The 20,386-nt window shown below is 43.2% G+C and overlaps 1 protein-coding gene across 5 annotated transcripts in view; it reads right to left on the bottom strand.

Annotated features, from left to right (window-relative positions):
- Nucleotides 1-17,859, bottom strand: part of LOC118084042 (circadian locomoter output cycles protein kaput) — a 96,750-nt gene extending 78,891 nt beyond the window's left edge. For 4 of the 5 annotated variants that reach the window (XM_088664478.1, XM_035113275.3, XM_088664475.1 and 1 more), the window contains exon 1: nt 17,202-17,859. The gene's annotated coding sequence lies outside the window, so the exon portion shown is untranslated. The remainder of the gene's footprint in view (nt 1-17,201) is intronic. The other variant, XM_088664479.1, reaches the window with a different exon arrangement.
- Nucleotides 17,860-20,386: the final 2,527 nt, after the last annotated feature.

The following is a 20,386-nucleotide window of genomic DNA, read 5'->3' as shown; positions in this document are numbered from 1 at the left end:
GCATCAACAGGAACTTCTGATTTATTTATTTATTTAAAAATACTATTTTTAAAATGTTTGATGTTTTATTATGTTTTTATATGTGTTGGAAGCCACCCAAAGTGGCTGGGGCAACCCAGCCAGATGGGCAGGGTATAAATGTTATTATTATTATTATTATTAACCATAATTAGCATGCATTTATGGTTTATAACCATATCCCCCAAAGTACAGAACTGCAGCTTTTAGCAAGGAACCCATAAAGGGAGAAGAAAGAAATAGGGTCCTCTTTCATAGCTATCATCATGGATGCCTCCAAAGTTACCCAGCATATCTTGCCATTACATTTGTTCATTGAAAAAAAATTCAAATTTCAGGCTGGATTTTTTTAAAAAAAATAATGATGTAAATTAAGCACATTTTTTGAAAAGCACAGCTCATGTTTATAACCCAGTGTTACCCTTGGTAAGGAAAATCTTGGAGAGGTAAGAATTGTGTCAGCTACAACTAATGATAGGACCAAACCCTAGCTTGTGCCATGCAAAAGTATACCAGGTCCTCCTCCTTAAATTAATACAGTGGTACCGTTCTTAACCTGAAACCAGGTTAATACAGTGGTACCGTTCTTAACCTGAAACCATTCTTAAACTGAGGTACCACTTTAGCTAATGGGGCCTTCTGCTGCCGCCGCCGTGCAGTTTCTGTTCTCATCCTAAAGTAAAGTTCTTAACCCAAGGTACTATTTCTGGGTTAGCGGAGTTTGTAACCTGAAGCATCTGTAACCGTGGTCCAGCTGCATACTTGTTTTTGTGAAACTGCCTTTTACTGATTAAACCACTGGTTCTTCTCTAGTCCATCACTGCCTCTATTTGCATCCAAAGCTAAGTCAAAAAATAAGCAGGAAAATATACACAAGCTGTGTCCAGATACTCAAGAACTCCTTCACAGCCACATGACTGCTTCCTTTGCATGAGTGGCTGAACCAAGCCAGAAATCAGTACTTAACCATAGCTTCCCAGTGTTCCCATTTGCATGTCATGATTAACCATAATTAATGGTTTACACTGAATGTGGAGATTGCTCCTGCTTCGTTCTTCCCTTAATGCACAAGCATGAAAGCACAATCCCTGGCTCAGAGTTATATCTCCAAGTTGGGATTCCTGCTTAGCTTCACTCAAGCAAACCATGTTTGGTAAACCTTGGCTTCACATCATGGTTCGTTTTAGAGCAAAACAAACGTTGATCTCCATTTTGGAAATAATGCTAAGTCAGGGGTCGTGGTCTGTTGCTCCTGCTTGGGTGAGAGCCATCTACCTATTCTTGGGATCTGCAAATGCAGCCATTATGTGTGAGCCCAGGAACTATAGTTATAGACTCATAACAACCTAGGATTAGTGAGTCACCTCTAAACCATGGCTTCAAACCCTCACTTGCTTCGAAGCCATTGACCGTGGTCTCTGGGTTCCCAGAAGATGAGACCCTAGGATCTCAGCTCATTAGCCACAAACATATTGGAGGCACATAGCAGCTACAAAGGCCCTGTGTGCCATTACACACTGCTTGTGCATATAGCCCACCTAGTGTTCCGTGCAAACACACCCAGTGTCTAATTCAGGAGTATTTCTCCAAGGTCTTAGGGCAGGGCATTCCCCAGCCCTGCTACCCAAGCGGTTCAACCTTGGACCTTCTGTATCCTGAGCATGCAGTTGCGACTGAGCTATGGCCCTTTTTCATGCAATGAATGCATGCAGCTTGAGAAATGGTTCAGAAAGAGTTCATTTGTGTGAAAATATAACCGCATAGCACTGTCAAGGTCAATGAGATAGTGGACAATCATATGCATAGCAAGGAGCCAGAAGCAGTAGTTAAAAATGTCTGTGACCTTTAACTAAAGTGTCCTGGTTTCTACAAGATTTCACAGTGCCAGGGAAGAGAATGTAACTTAGAACCTGCTCCTCCGCCCCTTTCACTCTCTATTTTTTTTTTAATATCATCTCTCTCTAAATTGTATGTGTTTATTTATCGCCTTTGCAAAGAAAAAGAAAAGAAACCTGTGCAAAGTTCATAGTATAAATAGAATCATAGAATCTTAGAGTTGGAAGGGACCCCACGGGTCCTCTAGTCCAACCCCCTGCAATGCAGGAATCTCAGCTAAAGCATCCATGATAGATGGCCATCCAACCTCTGCTTACAAACCTCCAAGGAAGGAGAGTCCATCACCTCTCGTGGGAGTCTGTTGTTCCTCTTCCGAACAGTTCTGACTGTCAGAAAGTTTTTCCAAATGTTTAGTCAGAATCTCCTTTCTTGCAACTGGTTCGAGTCCTACCCTCCAGAACAGGAGAAAACAAGTGTGCTGTTCCTGCTCCCTCTTCCATGTGACAGCCCTTAAGATATTTGAAAATGGCTATCAGTCTCCTCTTTTCCAGGCTAAACACACCCAGTTCCTTCAAATCCTCCTTTAAGGCATTTACTATTAAGCATTTATGTACTGCCTTTACTAAAGAAACCTAGGAGACTTGCGCATTGCTCTCAAAAGATGCATAGTCCTTGAAACCTAGCTAGAGGAGAAGGAACAGTTAAAATGTCTAGAGAGTATGAATTCGTCAGTGTGCAGTCACAAATTCCTGAAAATCCAGTTCACATCACTGACCAATGTGGCCACATAGTTTGCTGTGGATCTTTGGGGGCCAGACAGAACTTGGCAGGTTAGTTGACTGAACCCCATTCATCATGATCACAAGTTGGGAGTCAATAAGTCATAGGAAGCTGCCTTGCACAAGTTTGGATCATTAGTGCATTTGGCTTAGTATTGTCTGCACTGGTTGGCAGCAATCCTCCAAACGTCTGGCGGAGGTTTTCCCCCCAGTTCTGCCAGTAGATGCGTAGGATTGATTCTGGGACTTTCTATGAGCAAAGCATGAGCTCTACCTCTAAGTTGAAGTCCCTCTCTAGACTTTAGGAACATAGGATGGCATTATATTGAGTGAGAGCTTCCTCCATCCAGCTTAAGTCCATAAATATATGTCCTGATAGCCAAATATGAAATGAAATAACAGAAAGTGCACAACTTTGTTGAAAGTGAATCATTGTAACTCCATTTCAACCAAACCATTTCAATTGTACTACATTACTTCAAAATCACACCTAGATCTTGATCTCTCAGTGATGCCAAAGAAGAGGTTTATTGTGAGGGAGGTGTAAACAGCCCTGTTTAGGGAAGCTTTTAATGTTTGAAGTTTTATTCTCTTTTTAGTGTTCTGTTGGAAGCTGTACAGAGTGGCTGGGGAAACCCAGCCAGATGGGTGGTGTATATTCATCATCATCATCATCTCAATGCCCAAAAAGCATTCTTCTTGTCTGGCCATGAAATGTTTCCCGTAAACTAATCCTCAAGTAACTTCTGAGATGAGGCAGGACTCAGAACATACAAAGATTATCCGATTCATCTCAACAGAGCAGAGCAAAATTTATAGAGATGATGGTGTAGTTAATTACAATTATTTATTTATAGCAAACTGATTGTTAAACCAACAAGGTCATCGGTACATAAAGAAAGCCATATGAATTATAACGAGATAAATGAAACAGTGACATTAAACCATCCATGATGTGTGAAGCGAAACAAAAAAATATTGGCCAGCATGTGGACAGCATTTCAATTTGTTAAATGTATGTCAGGAAAATGAATTATGGTGCTGGAGGAGACTCTTGAGAGTCCCATGGACTGCAAGAAGATCTAACCTCTCCATTCTGAAGGAAATCAACCCTGGGTGCTCACCGGAAGGACAGATCGTGAAGCTGAGGCTCCAATACTTTGGCCACCTCATTAGAAGAGAAGATTCCCTGGAAAAGACCCTGATGTTGGGAAAGATTGAGGGCACAAGGAGAAGGGGACGACAGAGGACAAGATGGTTGGACAGTGTTCTCGAAGCTACGAACATGAGTTTGACCAAACTGCGGGAGGCAGTGCAAGACAGGAGTGCCTGGCGTGCTATGGTCCATGGGGTCACGAAGAGTCGGACATGACTAAACGACTAGACAACAACAACAACATGTCAGGAAAATATATCTAAATCGTTTGCAGTTCCTAGCAACTGGCATTCAGAGGTGCATTGCCCTCCAACAATGCAGGTACAGCGCAACTATCATGGCAAAAGATTAGATGGCCCTGCAGCTGAGGATTTAGGATAAAAAGTCATATTGGGGACAGAAAACCAAACAGTGGAAATAAGGCGGAGAAATAAAACAATCCTGGGAAGCCTTTGGAAAACTCAGCTTTATAATGAAAACTAAAAAATGTTTCATTAGACTTGAAAGCTAAAGTGGTCAAAACGTGTGCATTACCTGTGATGCGTTATGAAGCAGAAAACAAGATCATGATGCAGAGAAACACGACAGAGTAACACCATATGCCATGGGACATGCAATGTTAGGAATAACATTCAAGGATAGAAAAACAAATAATTGGATATGACAGAGATCGAAAGTTACGGATATAGTAGGAAAGGCCACGGAAAGTTAAAATGGACATATGAAGACAGGGGCATAGTGTGGGGGTGCTGGGGGCGTGGCATCGGGCACACAATTTTTGTGGGGGCACAAACCAGGCGCCCCCATGCAGGCGCCCCCAGCACAGCCTGGCCTGGTGCTCCTCTTTGCCCGTCAAGGGCCATTTTGGCAAAGCTGGGCTGCCCTCTGCGCGGGAGAGCAGGCAGCTCAGCGTGGCCCTGCCTTGCTCTAGTGGGGGTGAGGTCGCTTTGGTGGCATTGATGGTGAGGGCTGGGGTCTCACACAATCCACCCGGCACATGCCCACCTGTCCCGGGCACCTGCAACCAATGCTATGCTGCTGTATGAAGGACATGTGACAAGAGACCGTTCAGACCAATGGAATAAAGCAGTGCAAAAGACTTAAGGGGGTGGAGACCTATGAGATGGGTGGATGATATAAAACTGACAGCAAGGCTTATGTGGATGCAGGAAGCAAACAAAAGAGAATGGAAATAATTTGAAGAGGTGTATGAGACGATGACGATGAAGCCAATGTGATGCCCTCCATCATCACTGCCAATTGGACATGGTAACTGAGACTGATGGGACTGGACTCCAACAACATTTGGAGGTTAACCTATTGTCTACTCCTGCTTTAACACGTGAGATTTTTAAAATATTGTATTTGATTTCTACTTGCAGTGTTTTTGATATTTAAGGGGGTATTCCATTTTGCTGCTAATTATGCTGCTTTAAATGTGATGGAGGGGTTTTGCACTTGATTTTCATTTGTAATTGTCACAGTGGCCTGGGTGGGCTACTTCAGAGTAACGACTCCACACAGCTCTGCATTTTATCCTTTTATTGGTGCTGTGTATTTACAGTGCTGAAAACAGTGCTATTTACAGACAGTGGTACATGTTGTTAGTCTTCTGCAGAACCTCCGAATGGCAGTTCGCGCGTTTTCTTCCAGCAAAGTAATCTTGGCATACTGAATCTCCGCCCCCAGCGCTTTTTACGCAATTCCGGAGTAGCTGGGATCGGCCTCTTTTCCACCGTCTCCCTGCTTCCCTGTTCCTTTCCCCGGCGGTGCCTGTGCTCCGCCAAGGTACTCGAGCTCCTGTTTCCACTTCCTGAATAACCACTCGAAGTCTCCCCCTCCCCACTGGGGGAGGAGCTGGTATTCAGGATGGGAGGGGGCTGCCGGTACCTCTTATCCCTCACAGTAATATTCTGATATTTTGTGATGTTCTATTTGTTGTGTTTTAAGACGTTATAAGCTGCTTACAGGGCCCCCCCCCCAAAGTGTAAAATGGAATAGAATTGAACTAACTACGGTACAGTAAATAAAGATGAATGGATGATTAAAAGCATTTACAGACAGCTAAAAATCCTGAAGTGTTACACTGCTGTACAGTAAAAGGCATACACTGAAATAAAGCAGCATAAAATACAAGTCATATGTCACAGCACAGCGCCGTCCTGGTACAGGTACATTACCTAAAAAGGGATGCCAACTTCTGACGTGAAATGGGAATTCTTGCCCCAGGGTGGAGCTCACAAAATGTTCTCAGCATGCCCTAACAAGTGTATGGTTCATTGCCTGTTCTTCCATCTTTGGGAACATCATTTTTTTTTAAAGAAGAAGCAAACACACAAACCTACCTGCCTTGCATGAAGGCCCAGAAGGCATTCAACAAACCTTTCCTATTTCCTTCCTGCCTGCAAGTGGAAAGCTAGGAAGGTTCTCGGGTTCCTGGCAGTGTTTTGGGAATAGCAACATAATCTGAACACCCTGGTGCCTTTGTTGTTACCAAGTGTCTGGAAAATCTACGGCAAAAACGAAGAGTGATACAATCAGCTAATTAAAGCACTTAACCACATTCCAACTTGTCTTTAGACAAATCTTACTTAAACATGTCTCTGAGATGGTGAAGATACTGGCATTGACAACTGCCTGGTAGCAATATTTATAAATCATAGTGCTGCAAAACTGCCTGAACCCAATACCAACAGCATCAAGCATTATGCTCTAATAACATACTACAGCTGCTGAGGAAAAATGCATTAAGACATAGTGCCTGGCAAACCACTGTTTGTAAATTGTGACTCTGGAAGTTGAGCAGAGCTTTTCCAATAGCTTGAACGGATTCCCATGGTGATGAAACAAGCTTGAAATCTGCCATCCTCAGGGAGCTTACTCCCAGGGCTTACAGTGCTTGTGCACGCGCACACACAGTTAAAGAAAAGCAGATTGACTTCAAAGAATGCACATGTGTCTTTTCAGCTTCAGGAGAAGCAAGAATTGTCTCCTGGGGTGGTAAGGAAGCCTGCCCTGTGTAGTCATAAATAAAATCCAGCCACACTCCATTATTGTGGAACATCATTCCCAGCGTTTTACATGTGAGATTGGAAAACAGTAATGAAACAGGAAATTTATTTATGTTACTGTATCTCCTTGCATTAGCACTTGCATTGCATTTATGTTACAGTATCTCCTTGCATTACATTACAGTAACACTTGGCAGTAAAAAAGAAAGGAACAAAAAGGCGTGCACAGGGATCAGTTTATTTGAATGACACCCATGTTTTAAATGTTTATTTTGCAAGTGATTTGCACCTTTCTCTCTGCTTAATTAAAGAAAGTGGAATTTGGTTAGCTATTCACTACTCAAACAGAGCTGGGCAGCAAGCCACCCCCAGAATCACTAAAACAAAACTAGATGGCCTTCTTAACTGCAACATCTGCATGGAAAGAAAATATGTGGACTAAAGCAGTAATTTCGGTAGTGGCTATGGGGCCTCTTGTCTTTGCTAATGACTTAAAATGGTAAAGGTAAAGGACCCCTGAAAGTTAGGTCCAGTCACGAACGACTCTGGGGTTGTGGCACTCATCTCGCTTTACTGGCCGAGGGAGGTGACGTTTGTCCACAGACATTTTTTCCAGGTCATGTGGCCAGCATGACTAAGCCGCTTCTGGTGAAACCAGAGCAGCGCATGGAAATGGTGTTTACCTTCCCGTTGGAGCGGTACCTATTTATGTACTTGCACTTTTGGGGGTTCTTTTGAACTGCTAGGTTGACAGGAGCTGGGACCGAGCAACGGGAGCTCACCCCGTCGTGGGGATTCGAACCGCCGACCTTCCAATCAGCAAGCCCAAGGCTCAGTGGTTTACACCACAGCACCACCTGCATCCCCTAACGACATTACATCTGGCAAAAGGCAGCTAAGCCACATAGCACAACAAGGATTTCGACAACTGGCCACTTTATGGAGGGGCTAATGGGTGGTTGGCCAAAGCATTCCTAACCATCACCTCCTTCTTCTCTGAGTTGGCAAGGTTAGAACAAGGTGGCACCTTTGTTGTCTGTTGAATTTGTTCCCCATTAAGTAAGTATGTGTAGGGACACAGGTGGCGCTGTGGGTTAAACCTCAATAGGGTGTAGTACCACAAGTAAAATCTCCCCCAAATAAGATCTCCAGCAATCTTGCAGATCTGTACAGGGGCAGCCAGTCCTTCAGGCAACATTATTGTTGTTCAGAGCTTAATATCTTAGTAACAAGATCTTGAGCATTGCTGGGTAGCTTATTGGCTGCCAATGCAGTTCTCTTACACAGGTGAAATATGTGGTACTCCAGGTTCTTCACTGAATAACCTGGCTGAAGTGTTCTGCAGCAGCTTTCAAGGTGCAGGGAAGATCCACATAGAGTGCTTTACTGCAGACTAATTGCAAGGTTACAAATGCATAAGTCACAGTGGTCAAGCTATTCCTGTCCAGGAAGAAATCACAGTTGGTGTACCAATTTATATTGATAATTGGCATTCCGCACCATTGAGGTTAATGAGCATCCAGTGATGAAGACAGATCTAGGACTACTCCCAAACTACATACAGTATCTGTTCTTTCAGAGAGAGTGCTCCAGAACTGAAACCCCCCCCAACTTCTGGTCCTGAGAACTACACACATGAAGTCTTACCAGGATTTATTGGTTCTCATCCAGGCACCACTGCATCCAGCTACCTGGATGCAGAAAAGCTGCAGCTTCTCCTGAATGAGATCTAACAGAGAAACAGAGTTGGGTGTCATCAGCATACTGATGACACCATGCCCCAAATCTCATAATGACTATTGTCACCAGCTTTATTTATTTTATATTGGGTACAAAATAATGCCCTTCTACATCCCACAGCACAACTGCAGGGGGCAAACCAATAATCACCCATCACTATTTTCTGAGCCCATCACTATTTTCTAAGTAGAAGTGAAGCCACTGAAAGCAATGCCACCAACTTCCAACTTCAAGAGGATACCATGGTCAACAGTATTGAAAGTCACTGAGATGTAAAGCAAGAGCAACAGGACTGCACTCCCCATGTCCCTCTCCTGAGGAGACCTCTATCATGAGGATCAAGGACCATTCAGTCTAAAAACTGGTCCTGAACCATTGCGCTCACTCACTCACAAACCCAGTTTCTGCCTCTGACCACCACTGGCATGCAGCCTCCAAAAGGTTGAACTTGTACATAAAAGAATACAGCTCTCAGAATGGCATGGGTTCCCTACTCCTGCCTTAAGGAATTGGACACATGGTAAAAAAACAAAAACAAAACGGATGGGGGAACCTGGCAAGAAAACAGAGAAAGAGCTGTGAAGGAGATAAATAAATGCAAACACAAGGTGTAGTCAGGTAACCAAAGAGGAAAGTATCCTTTCCCCCCGAAAATAAGATATACCCATAAAATAAGCCTTAGCAGGATTTCTAAGCATTTGTGCAATATAAGCCATACCCCAAAATAAGACATACAGTGGTACCTCGGTGTATGAACACAATTGGTTCCGGAAGTCTGTTCATAAACTGAAGCATTCATAAACTGAAGCAAACTTTCCCATTGAAAGTAATGGAAAGTGGATTAATCCGTTCCAGACGGGTCCGCGGCGTTTGTAAACCAAAAATTCGTAAACTGAGGTGTTCATAAACCAAGGTTCCACTGTAGTGATAGGAGCAGTTCTGGAGGGCACCAAGGAAGAGGCAAGGCTGGACACGTAATAAAAAATAAGTCACCCCCTGAAAATAACTCATAGTGTATCTTCTTGAGGAAAAATAAATATAAGACAGTGTTTTATTTTCTGGGAAACACGGTATACCACCCTCCATAGGTGTGCTATTTTGTCCACTAAGTGATGGCACCAACCTTAGCTCTACTGAGAATTCAAGAAGATGCACTAAATATTTTTGACCCAACTAGCTAAAGAACCACCTTCACTCATATGATCCTGCTTATTAATTGCAATCAACTACATTCCTGAAGTACTGTACAAAGTTAAGTTGGCAAGCTTGAATTCACAGGCTTGAATTCAAAGATCCTGTTGCATATATATTTGCCTATCCCATAGCAGAAATCCCTTGGGCAGGGACAGTTCACAAAGCAAAACCAAATCAATGTCAATTAAGACACACACACACACACACACACACACACACACACACACACACCAGATAAATATAATATAAGCAAATAAGAACTATAACAGATTAATTAAAAAACAAAAACAAAGCACAATTTAAAATTCAATTTGAATTTCATAGAATCATAGATGTGTAGAGTTGGAAGAGACGCTGAGTGTCATCTAGTCCAACCCCATCTTGCACAAATGATTTTTGTGTATACTGTATGTGGAACTCTTGGAACAAAACCCCTGCTGAAGAAGAGAGACTACTGTATCAAAACAATCACTTGTAGTAGTAGTAGTAGTAGTAGTAGTAGTAGTAATAGCCTTGTGGTTTTTGCAAAATTAAGTGCCTCATTATTCAGTTAGTAGAGAACTCCTAAATTAAGATGCCCAGCAATCTTCCAGTATTAACTAATGTGACTTGTTCAATACAAACATCAATCAGCAGACAGCAGCCATAAATTACTATTTTTGGCAACTCTCGTTGCCCATTGACTCCCTGTCATTAAATCAATGTAGAAAACAGGAAATATCTACCACAGTCTCTAAACTGCTGTCCGCAAAAGGGAAAATCAAATTTACCGTTTTAAAAAAATGCTGACTCATGCAAGTCGTCATGGTAACTGAAGAGTTAATAACATGTGTTGCATCTGCTGAGAGAGGCATACATAGTAAAAATGTAAACTTGGAAGCTATGCCCCTGACTTCAAGAGTAAGAGAAGCAAAACAAAATCAGATAACTTACCAGAGGGAGGTAAATCAGACTTCCTCTTTTATTACTTTCTGAGAGTGCATTGCTATTTCAAATTCTATGAAGAGGACAGCTTATCAGCTGTCAAATCTATGCTCCAGGCTAAGAATCTTAAATTGTTTTAAGTTCCTAGCAGAAAGAGGAGGCGGTGTATATTTTACATGAACATTTCCTTTGAAAAAACAGTTGTTCCTCCGCAGGGAGAACATCCAAGATTTCACACCCTAGTGCAGTTTTATGTGCTGTGAACCCTTCCCTTTGCCCATTTTTAAAGGACCTGATGTGCACTAGAAGAGGAGTGAGTAACACATTCACCTCTGGTCTGACAGACGCATCTCACACACAGGCAAAACAAGCCCAAACAATTAACATGCACCCCCACCTTTAATTTCTGCAGATATTTACAGCCTTGTTATGGGGGTCAGAAGAATGCATCAGTACATGGTGGACTGTGATGGAGGTGGTGAGAGGGTGTATTAAACACCTTCCAAATGGAAATAACAAGTCTGTGCACCTGATTCATGATCAGAAATAAGTGAATGAGAGCCATCTCTGAGCAAACTGCATAGAGAGTTGCAGAGAGCAGGAAGAACCAACCATTAAATGAATCTAACATGCAGGGTTTTCTTTAAAACAAAAAAAGAACAAATTGCATCAGCTGTGTGTGTGTGTGATGATTTATGGTTGAGGTCCCATAGAAACCCCTCTTATGAAGATGGAATTTGCTTTAAGGGAAGGGGGGATGCTGATGGGATTAGAAAAATTGGGGTGGCAACTGCAAATTACTGTACAATTTTTTATTTACTCCCACCCAGTCTACAGAACTGGCTCCAGATCCTTTGGGTTTTAGACACCAAATGCAAAACAATTTCATTTGCCTTTAATGAATGGTGATTTCTGCATTTTTATTACCGCCAATGCTATTTTATGGACTGTTATTTTCACAACATTCTTTCCTGTGTTTTTAATTGCAATCTATGCATGGTTTTAATGTTGGAAGGTAACTTGAACAGCTTAAAACTGATAGGAAGGGTAAAAATACGTGTAATGAATGAATGAGCACTCACGGTGAATGAATGAGCACTTACGGTGAATAAGCTTTCTTCAGCAAATGAAAGCAATGAAGCTTATCTAAACCAGAACAGAGTTGGTTCCAGGCCACTGATGTGCTACAATGACACATGTGGGCATGCAAATGAGAAAAGGGGGTTGTAGATTTTCAGGATTAGTAAATTATGTAGACACATTGACAAGGACGTAGGCTGTGTACACATTATCATTAACTCCAGTGTGCTGCTACTGCTGATGACTTGGAGTATGCATGATGTTAGCTACAATCCATATGCATCCTGCACTTTCTTGAGAAACACTCTCGTTTGCTATGTTTTCCCTCAAACCCAGCTTCCATCTGATTTGAAAACGTAAACTGTGGTTAGGCTGAGGTATGTACATTTGAGGCAGCCTTTGCACATGTGCAGATAGCAGCTTCTATGAAAAGGAGTTCAGGAGGGCTGCAAGCATGGAGAAACCAAAGAAGTAATGTGCATCTGTATATTGCTTTTCAAGTGAAAGTAGTATCTCACATATGTATGGTAGAAGCCTATGCACTTTTTTCTCAGACAGCTGGTGAATAAAACATATACTGTACAAGCCACACAAGCAATAATTTCATCAACAACCATATTTATTTTCATGATGTGAAAAACTGCCCCTTCCAACTGATCTAAAACTGCACAGAAAGAGTGAGGTAAAGCTTTTAAAAGTCCAGGAAAATAAGGAGGCAAACGGCAAGGAAGCCACCCTGATGGGATGTAGGAATAGCAAAAGGTCACAGCTAAGTAGCAGAACATGTACTATTCCTGCAAAAGGTACAAAGTTCAGTCCCTGGCATCTTCAGGTATAGCTGGGAATGTCTCCTGCCTAAAACCCTGGAGAGCTAGTCAGTGTACAGTGTACAAAGACAAATGTTATTTTTCCCCGTTTATTTTTTTATTTGCATTTTCCAAAACAGGAACAAAGAGCATCTTTAAGCCCCCTCCCCTCCCCCTGTCCCACTTACATCTTCGTACCAAATACAAGATGTATACATATACCGTATGACTTCCCTTCCACACTTTTTCTGGTTCCTTTGCTTTCCTGCTACTCCATGTAATCCACACCTTTTTAATCATCCAATTTGTTATCTGTTAAAAATATCTATTTCAACTCTGCTGGATTTACTCGAGACCTGCTAAGCTGTGTATTTGTCTATACTGGTTCTTGAAATAGTCAACAACATTATCTGTTCCTCCTTGTATTCGTTATCTTTGTTTTCTTTTATCCCGTTCGTCAGACCAGACAGTTCAGCATACGCGAACATTTTACACTGCCATTCTTCCTTAGTGGCTACTAGACTTGTTCTCCACCTTTATGACTGCCAATAAGGTTCTAGCTGTGGCAGTGGCGTATAGTAATAAACTCTTTTGGTTTTTTGGAAAATCTCGCATATCTTTGGGGAAACGTTTTTAAAATATACGTATATATATTAATTCATTATATATAGTTTTCCGATATTCCTTAATTACTTTACTGGACCACCAAATGTGGCAAAAGGATCCCTTATTTTCTTCACACTTCCAACATATACCCTTTTTACCTTTTTAAAGACATTTTCGCCAATCTGGTGGGTGTTAAATACCATCTGTGGACAAATGTTCTAACTTGGTATATGACAAGCCTTCTATGATCCTAAGAACGGAGTGGTTTCAAGACCACATAATATCCCTAAAAAATCAGGGATGCATGCAGGCTTTGGATGACAAAGTTGCCCACCTGGTTTTTTTTAAAAAATATTTATTTTTTATATCCCGCTTTTTTCTCTCCAAGGAACCCAATGTGGCACACATGATTCACCTCCTCATTTGATTCCCACAACAACCCTGGGAGGTAGGTTAGGCTGGGAGGTATTGACTGGTCCAAAGTCCCCTTCTGAACTTGAAGCACTAATCCAACACTCTAACCACTACCCCACACAGGTCTCTGATGAACACAATAGCTCAAATCCTGATGGCTGTAGGTCACTGGGATCACCCTGCACCATTGTCCAAGCATCTGAACATGCCAACTATGAAGTTCCTTCATTTTCTATCTATAAATCACTTATGAGCCTTTGAAATGCACAGGCAGGGGCAGAGGAAGGGGGGTGCAGTGGGTGCAGATCGCCCTGGGTGGGGAGACAAAATGCTGGGCAGCACTCATGGGGCCTGCAGTGCACCCGAGCCATGCATCTCTCCTGCCCAAAAGGTCCACCTGCTGCCACTCTCCCAGCTGTAGGGTGGCTGAGTGGGAGGAGGCAGGCAGACTCGGGAGGCTCCGTGGTGGCAACTTGCTCTGCCCCCATGGACGACTCACCCCGCCCCTAAGGGGGGCTCGCCCCAGGTACACAGGTTGAGAATCTAAGGAAAGAAGGGTGTTTATATCTCATGGGCTGTATAGTCAGAGGTTGGTTTTTTTTACACCATACACATCTCTTCATATTCTCCCTTAGAGTCACATTGCTTTTCTATCTAAGCAAGCAAGAGGCATTATTACATTTCACTGATACACTCCAGATCAGGCATCCTCAACCTCGTCCCTCCAGATGTTTTTGGCCTACAACACCCATGATCCCTAGCTAGAAGGACCAGTGGTCAGGGATGATGGGAATTGTAGTCTCAAAACATCTGGAGGGACGAGGTTGAGGAAGCCTGCTCCAGACAGTCAAAACAACTTGAGAGTGCAGGGCAGGGCTGGTTGAGAGAGGGGTGTGGCCTTGGGAGAGGGCATGACCTTGTAAAAGGGTGTGGCCTGGAGCAAATCTCAGGGGCCAAATAGAGTGACTTTGGGGGGCTGCATTTGGTGCCTGAGATTTTCCCACACCTATTATACTGTACAAATGCTTTCCCCCTCCCCCACCCATAAGATGGTATTGTGTTTGCATCAAACTTGTCCATACCAATTTTGATATTGGATCTTAAAAGCTGCTTAGTAGTCCAAAACTAGAGCTGTAAAATTTGTAAGTAAATTACACTGAGTTCAATTGGCTTTACTTTCGAGGAACACAGCATGCCTTAATTTTGAGAACAGGTAAAGGTAAAGGGACCCCTGACCATTAGGTCCAGTCGTGACCGACTCTGGGGTTGTGGTGCTCACCTCGCTCTATTGGCCAAGGGAGTTGGCGTACAGCTTCCAGGTCATGTGACCAGCATGAGAAAACCACTTCTGGTGAACCAGAGCAGTGCACAGAAACACTGTTTACCTTCCCGCCAGAGTGGTACCTATTTATCTACTTGCACTTTGACATGCTTTCAAACTGCTAGGTGGGCAGGAGCTGGGACCAAGCAATGGGAGCTCACTCCGTCGCAGGGATTCAAACCGCTGACCTTCTGATCGGCAAGCCCTGGGCTCCGTGGTTTAACCCACAGTGCACTATTAGGCCATTAAATGTTTTAAGATTAAACAGTGTGTTTTTTCTTCTTTCTTAAAAAAATAACAACTTGATTTACTAAAAATATGTTAATGGTGATTAACCAACAGCAGACTTTTTTTGGGGGGGGGAAGTATTACAAGGGCTTACAAAAACTATGTATTGCAAAACACTATGCACAGTTTTTGTATTAAAATATCTATTTTTAAAAAATCTGCTGTTAGATATCACATTATTCTGCTTCAGACAGGAGCTAATCCCTCTTTTTAAGTAAATCATTTTACTTACTTTCTTTGCAGCAGTATTGATTTTCTTGCATGTGCATTTTTGCAGATTTGTCTGCCTTTAATTAATTGGTGAATCAATTAAAATTCATACAACCAATCAGCTAAGATATATTTCACCAGGTGATGGACCTATCCAAAGCCCCAAGTATTAGCAGAAAAGAATCCCATAAATTAGGGTAGGCAACTACAGGTGAATTACCGGTAGCAGTATGGGTTTTTGTTGTTGTTTTTAAGAAACAGAATGACTCCTGACATTTCAGAGTCTGAACAAATGGAACATTTTGTCTCATTAATTAGATCAACACTGCTTTTACTGGGCAAGGTAAAATAATCTCCCTGTAATAAATCTCTTCCCTCTTAGTGTACACCTACTGCACCCTTTTTAAGGATGAGGATAATAATGTCTGTTTTCGAGTGCACCTTGCTAAAAAGGTTTGCTAATACCAACCCCACCCCACCCTAAAATCTCTCCTGGAATAGGAGGATGTTTGTTCAATTGTTTAAAGTTGTAGTTTTCAGTCCACTTGTTCTTGACTATTCCCAATAAAGCTCATGGCACTATTCCCAAGTATTATTTGAAGATCACAGCCCAACTAATTATCATGTCATCTCAGACTGCCCCTCTCCTCCTCCTCCAATTCATTGCAGGGCTGCTTCTCTAAATCTGCTTACCGTAGATCTAAGGTAGACTGGTAAAACGGGATATCTGGTGGCTCAGATCTGACATTTGTGATTGTGTAATTTTACAAAGGCCAGGCATTCTCTAAGAGGGTTATGACACTGCCTGAGTCAACTGGGCACAGCTTCGAATGCAAACCACTCACAAGAGCAATCAATTTACAGTTTTTGTCGGCTGATAAGCAATTTTCTACAATTCCCTGTTTATAAGCAGTCTGCAAAGTCAGTCAGGAAGCAACTTTTTGACCTAGCATCAAACATCTATATATGAGAATATGACTTAGCTTCCCCCCTTTCCTGTTGGACCATTCTAATAGACTTCTGCAATGAAAGAGTGAGAAAGCTGGCAACATCCATCACAACCACATTCATCTGTGCCTAAGATAAATCACTGTCTTTTACAGCAAACTGGGCACACTCTGGAACAGCCTTCTTCCTTATATGATACCTCATGGTGCTCAGGCGCTTTGTAACTCAAACTATGCATAGTATTTCAAATTAATTATGCTATTTGTTCACCGAAATCTACTGAGACACAGGTAAGCCTTGATGACTTTATATTAAAGATGCTTCTCCATTTGTTTCCATGGTTCTGATTTGACTCAAAGTTATAATATACACCTAGCAAGGCCACTTCAATCTGCGCTCCTCTAGCTAAAGATTCATTGGACATCAAAACCTGTCACATTCCACTGGTTTTTGAAAGAAGGAAAGAAGGAAGGAATGAAAGAAAAGTACTTTTCAGGCTGAAACACATTGCTCCGAGTTTTAAAAAGGTCCTACCGACCAACAGGGCTTTAGCGCGATTTGGGAGATCAGGAAAGACCGGGAATCTTCCAACACATCCATTTCCTTCACCTTGCAGGCATCTTCATTAAAGGGAAAGGCAGTTGCAAAACAAAGCAACTGCCTTGCAACCAAGGGGAGCAAATAAACCCCAACAACCCCCAGAATCCAAAACTTTTATGCCGCACAGAGTAAGTTTCCACCCACATCGGGCACCTAGACTGCCTGCGCATGCCAGGCAAATTTGCAAAACAAACATACCGCGGCTGTGGTGGGGTGGGGGAGAACCCAGGTTTGAAAGAAAGTCGAACTGCCCCCAGTGCAAGAACTTACCCAGCTTCTCTTCTAAGAAGATGCCCGACCAACAGCAGCGAGGGTCCTCAGTTCTGGTGCCAGCCTCCAGGAGAAGGAACCACATATCATCTTTTCGATTCTCGCCTTCCCAAGCAGAATAACAACAACAGTCGTAATAAAAACAAAAATTGCTTAAGGAAGGGCGGAGGGAAACGTCTCCAGAAAGTGGTGACAGTGAGGGCACTTGAAGGGGCGCCCAAAAAATTTAAAAATGAAAAATAAGACGACGGGGTTGGTCCCAGTAAGAGGTGGAGAAAGACAGACGGGAGCTTTGGCTTACTTGGGGAAAACTCACATTTGCAGCACGCAATCTGTCCTGACTGGTTGTGTAACTCCCCAACACACTCACACACACACACATACATACATGCACGGCTTGCTGGGGTTAGCCCGTCCTCCCTTGGCATCATCGCCCGGGCTGCGGGCGCGCTCCCGCCGCTCCTCCTGGGTCAGTAGGACCCGGGAGCGCGTGCGCGCGCCTCTAGCTCGCGGAGAAGTCCAGTCTGTTTAGTCAGCCAGCCACATCTTTTGAAGGGAGGGCCGAGGCGGAGGACGGGACTGGAGGAAAGGAAGGAAGAGAGAGAGAGAGAGCGCTTCGCCAAGAGCTGTGTCAAAAGCAAGAAGCGCTGAGTAGGGCGGCGGCGGCGGCGCGCTTCGGGGAAGCGAACCTTTGCTGTGCTGTGGGACGCGCATAGCGAAGAGCTCCCTTAGTTTAGAGGAGGGGAGATTTAGGTAGGCTGAGAGACCCACTCGTGCACGTGAAGGAGAAGAGGAGCGCACCCTAAGGCACCGGCAGAAGGAACTTGCTGGGCATGAGTGGGGAAATGTTCCCACGGAGCGCGCCTTGATGGGAATCTCTGAGAGAAGAAAGCCGGACCACCAACACACTACCCCGTCCAAATATTGGATAGTAATGGAAGCTCCCTAAAACAGAAGCCGGGTTGTTGCTATGTGTGGGGGCGGGGAAGGGTTCAACTGAAGCCATCATGCCCAGCCAGGCGGAGGTGGCTAGGTAGTGCCACCCACGCTGAAAGGGGAGCCTTGGTATAAGTGTGGGTGCACGCGCGCTATTTATTTATTTATCTGTCTCGCTTGGCACAGCCAAGAGGAGGGAGAACCCGTTTCAGGAACATCCCTCCTGAAGTGGAGATGGCAGCAAACTCCAAAGGACTGAGGGGCGGCGGCAGCAGCATCAAGCAGGCAGCGTTTTTTCTCTCCCCCATCTACCTCTTTTCCCCTTTCTTCCCAATGTCTCAACAAATGAAACCGATTTGTAAAAATGTTATGAGAGACATTGCATACCGGTATATCTTTGTAAATCAAGAAAATCTTTAAAAAAATTTTTTAAAAGATCAAGCAGGCAGTGTAGCGTAGCGAGGCGTCCCATCCTAGGATGAGAGCTGCCACAGAGAGTTGACAAGCAGCAAGGGCTTCCAGTGCTCTCTCTCTGTCGCGCTCCTGCGCGCTCCTGCGCTGCGCGCTCCCCAGGTTGGCACGCTGGGAATCTGGCGTGGAAAGTAGGTCAGCCCGAGAGCTGAGCGTCGGTGGCAACAGCTACACAGGCAGAGAGGAAGAGAGAGCCCAAGCGCTCCAGGGCCGCTCGGGAAGGGAGCGCGCGCGAACTAGGCAAACAAACGGGCTGCTCCTTTCCCGCCGTTTTGGGTTTCTCTCTCTCTCTTCCCCCCTCTCTCTCCGTGTGTGTGTGTGTGTGTGTGTGTGTGTGTGTGTGTGTGTGTGTGTGTGTGTGTATTTGTGATGGCTTCATTAGAACCCACACAGAATTTCTTTCTCATTCTCTTGCTTTTTGGCACACCCAAGGGGAGGGAAAAGTCATTTTAGTCAACGTAATATACTACTGAGCCCCAACTAAGTCTACTTGTTGTTGCGTTATACACTGGCTGGCAGCTATCCTTCACGCAAAGTTTTAGGCGAGGGTTTTCCCCAGCCCTACCTGCAGATGCCAAGGATTGAACCTGAGACTTTCTGCATGCCAAGCAGGTGCTCTGCCACTGAGCTACGAAACCTTCCCTTCAACAGCTCCACAACCTTGCTGGGCTAACAGTTCCTCCAAGCATGTACAAAGTGTGTCAAGGCTTCACTTGTATATATAATACAATTATATATACGTTTTATACTGTATATAATTTGCATCTTTACTGTTTAAAGGCAGCTTGCAAACACTAAAGCACAGAAATGGGTGAATAAGCAAAATAATAAAATAGGAGAATAATATACCAAAAATAAGCAAATAACTTAAGCAGAGGCACACACCGTTTTATTGAGGGAGTGGTTTAACACTCCCATTCTCAGCAAGAAGAAGAAAAAAACAGAACAGTATTTGTTCGTCTTGACATTCCAGTAAGATGTAAATCATTTTCTGTTTCATCCAGACATGTTCCAGTTTTGTGACCCACTCCTTTAATGCTGGGTTACTTTTTCTTTGAAGTTGTTTGCTCATTTCCAGTACTTTGCATATATTAGCCTAGCAGACACAATCACTTGAAATCTTTTTGAACTTAAATATTGTTAAAAGGTAAATATTAGGATAAGTTGTTAATGCCGCTTCTCGAACCTGGAACACGATATAAGAACTAGGGGGGGGGGGATGCCCTGCAGTGGATGGAAAGTGCCATTTCTCTTAACACACAGTCCCTCTTTCACAGGAAGAAAATATTCCAGAGCAGGGAAAGGCTGAGTTAAGCCCCATCTATTTTTGTGAACAGTCAGAGGCAGCAATTTCTCCTTTCCTTTACTGCTAGGGATGCCATCTTAATTTATTTTTCTTTCTAGCACTGGCTTTTAAACTCCTAACAGAAAGAATTTTGACCAATGAGGTATTCCTTTCCGGGCATAGTAACTAATAATAATTAACTCATTCAAGGTGTTCAAACCATTTCAAATGCACTCCATTATAATCTATACAACAAACACTGAAGGTCAGCAAGTACGATTTATTTATTCATTTCAAGTTTTTCTAGTTTATATCAGGAATATTAAAATATTAGTATACAAGGCAGCTAACAACCCGTTTGATTTGTATTATTAACAATACAAAAACACATTAAACAATACAGCCAAAGAATGCAGTAATTAAGAAGATACATCAGTGCATAACTTAAAAAAGGATTAGAATGCAGCCTGGGGGGGGGGGGAGAGAGAGCTTG

Source organism: Zootoca vivipara, chromosome Z2 (assembly GCF_965207765.1).
Source record: "Zootoca vivipara chromosome Z2, rZooViv2.hap1.1, whole genome shotgun sequence".
Classification (NCBI taxonomy): domain Eukaryota; kingdom Metazoa; phylum Chordata; class Lepidosauria; order Squamata; family Lacertidae; genus Zootoca; species Zootoca vivipara.
The sequence above is the reverse complement of the archived record's forward strand: the minus strand, read 5'-3'. Positions and strand labels throughout refer to the sequence as shown.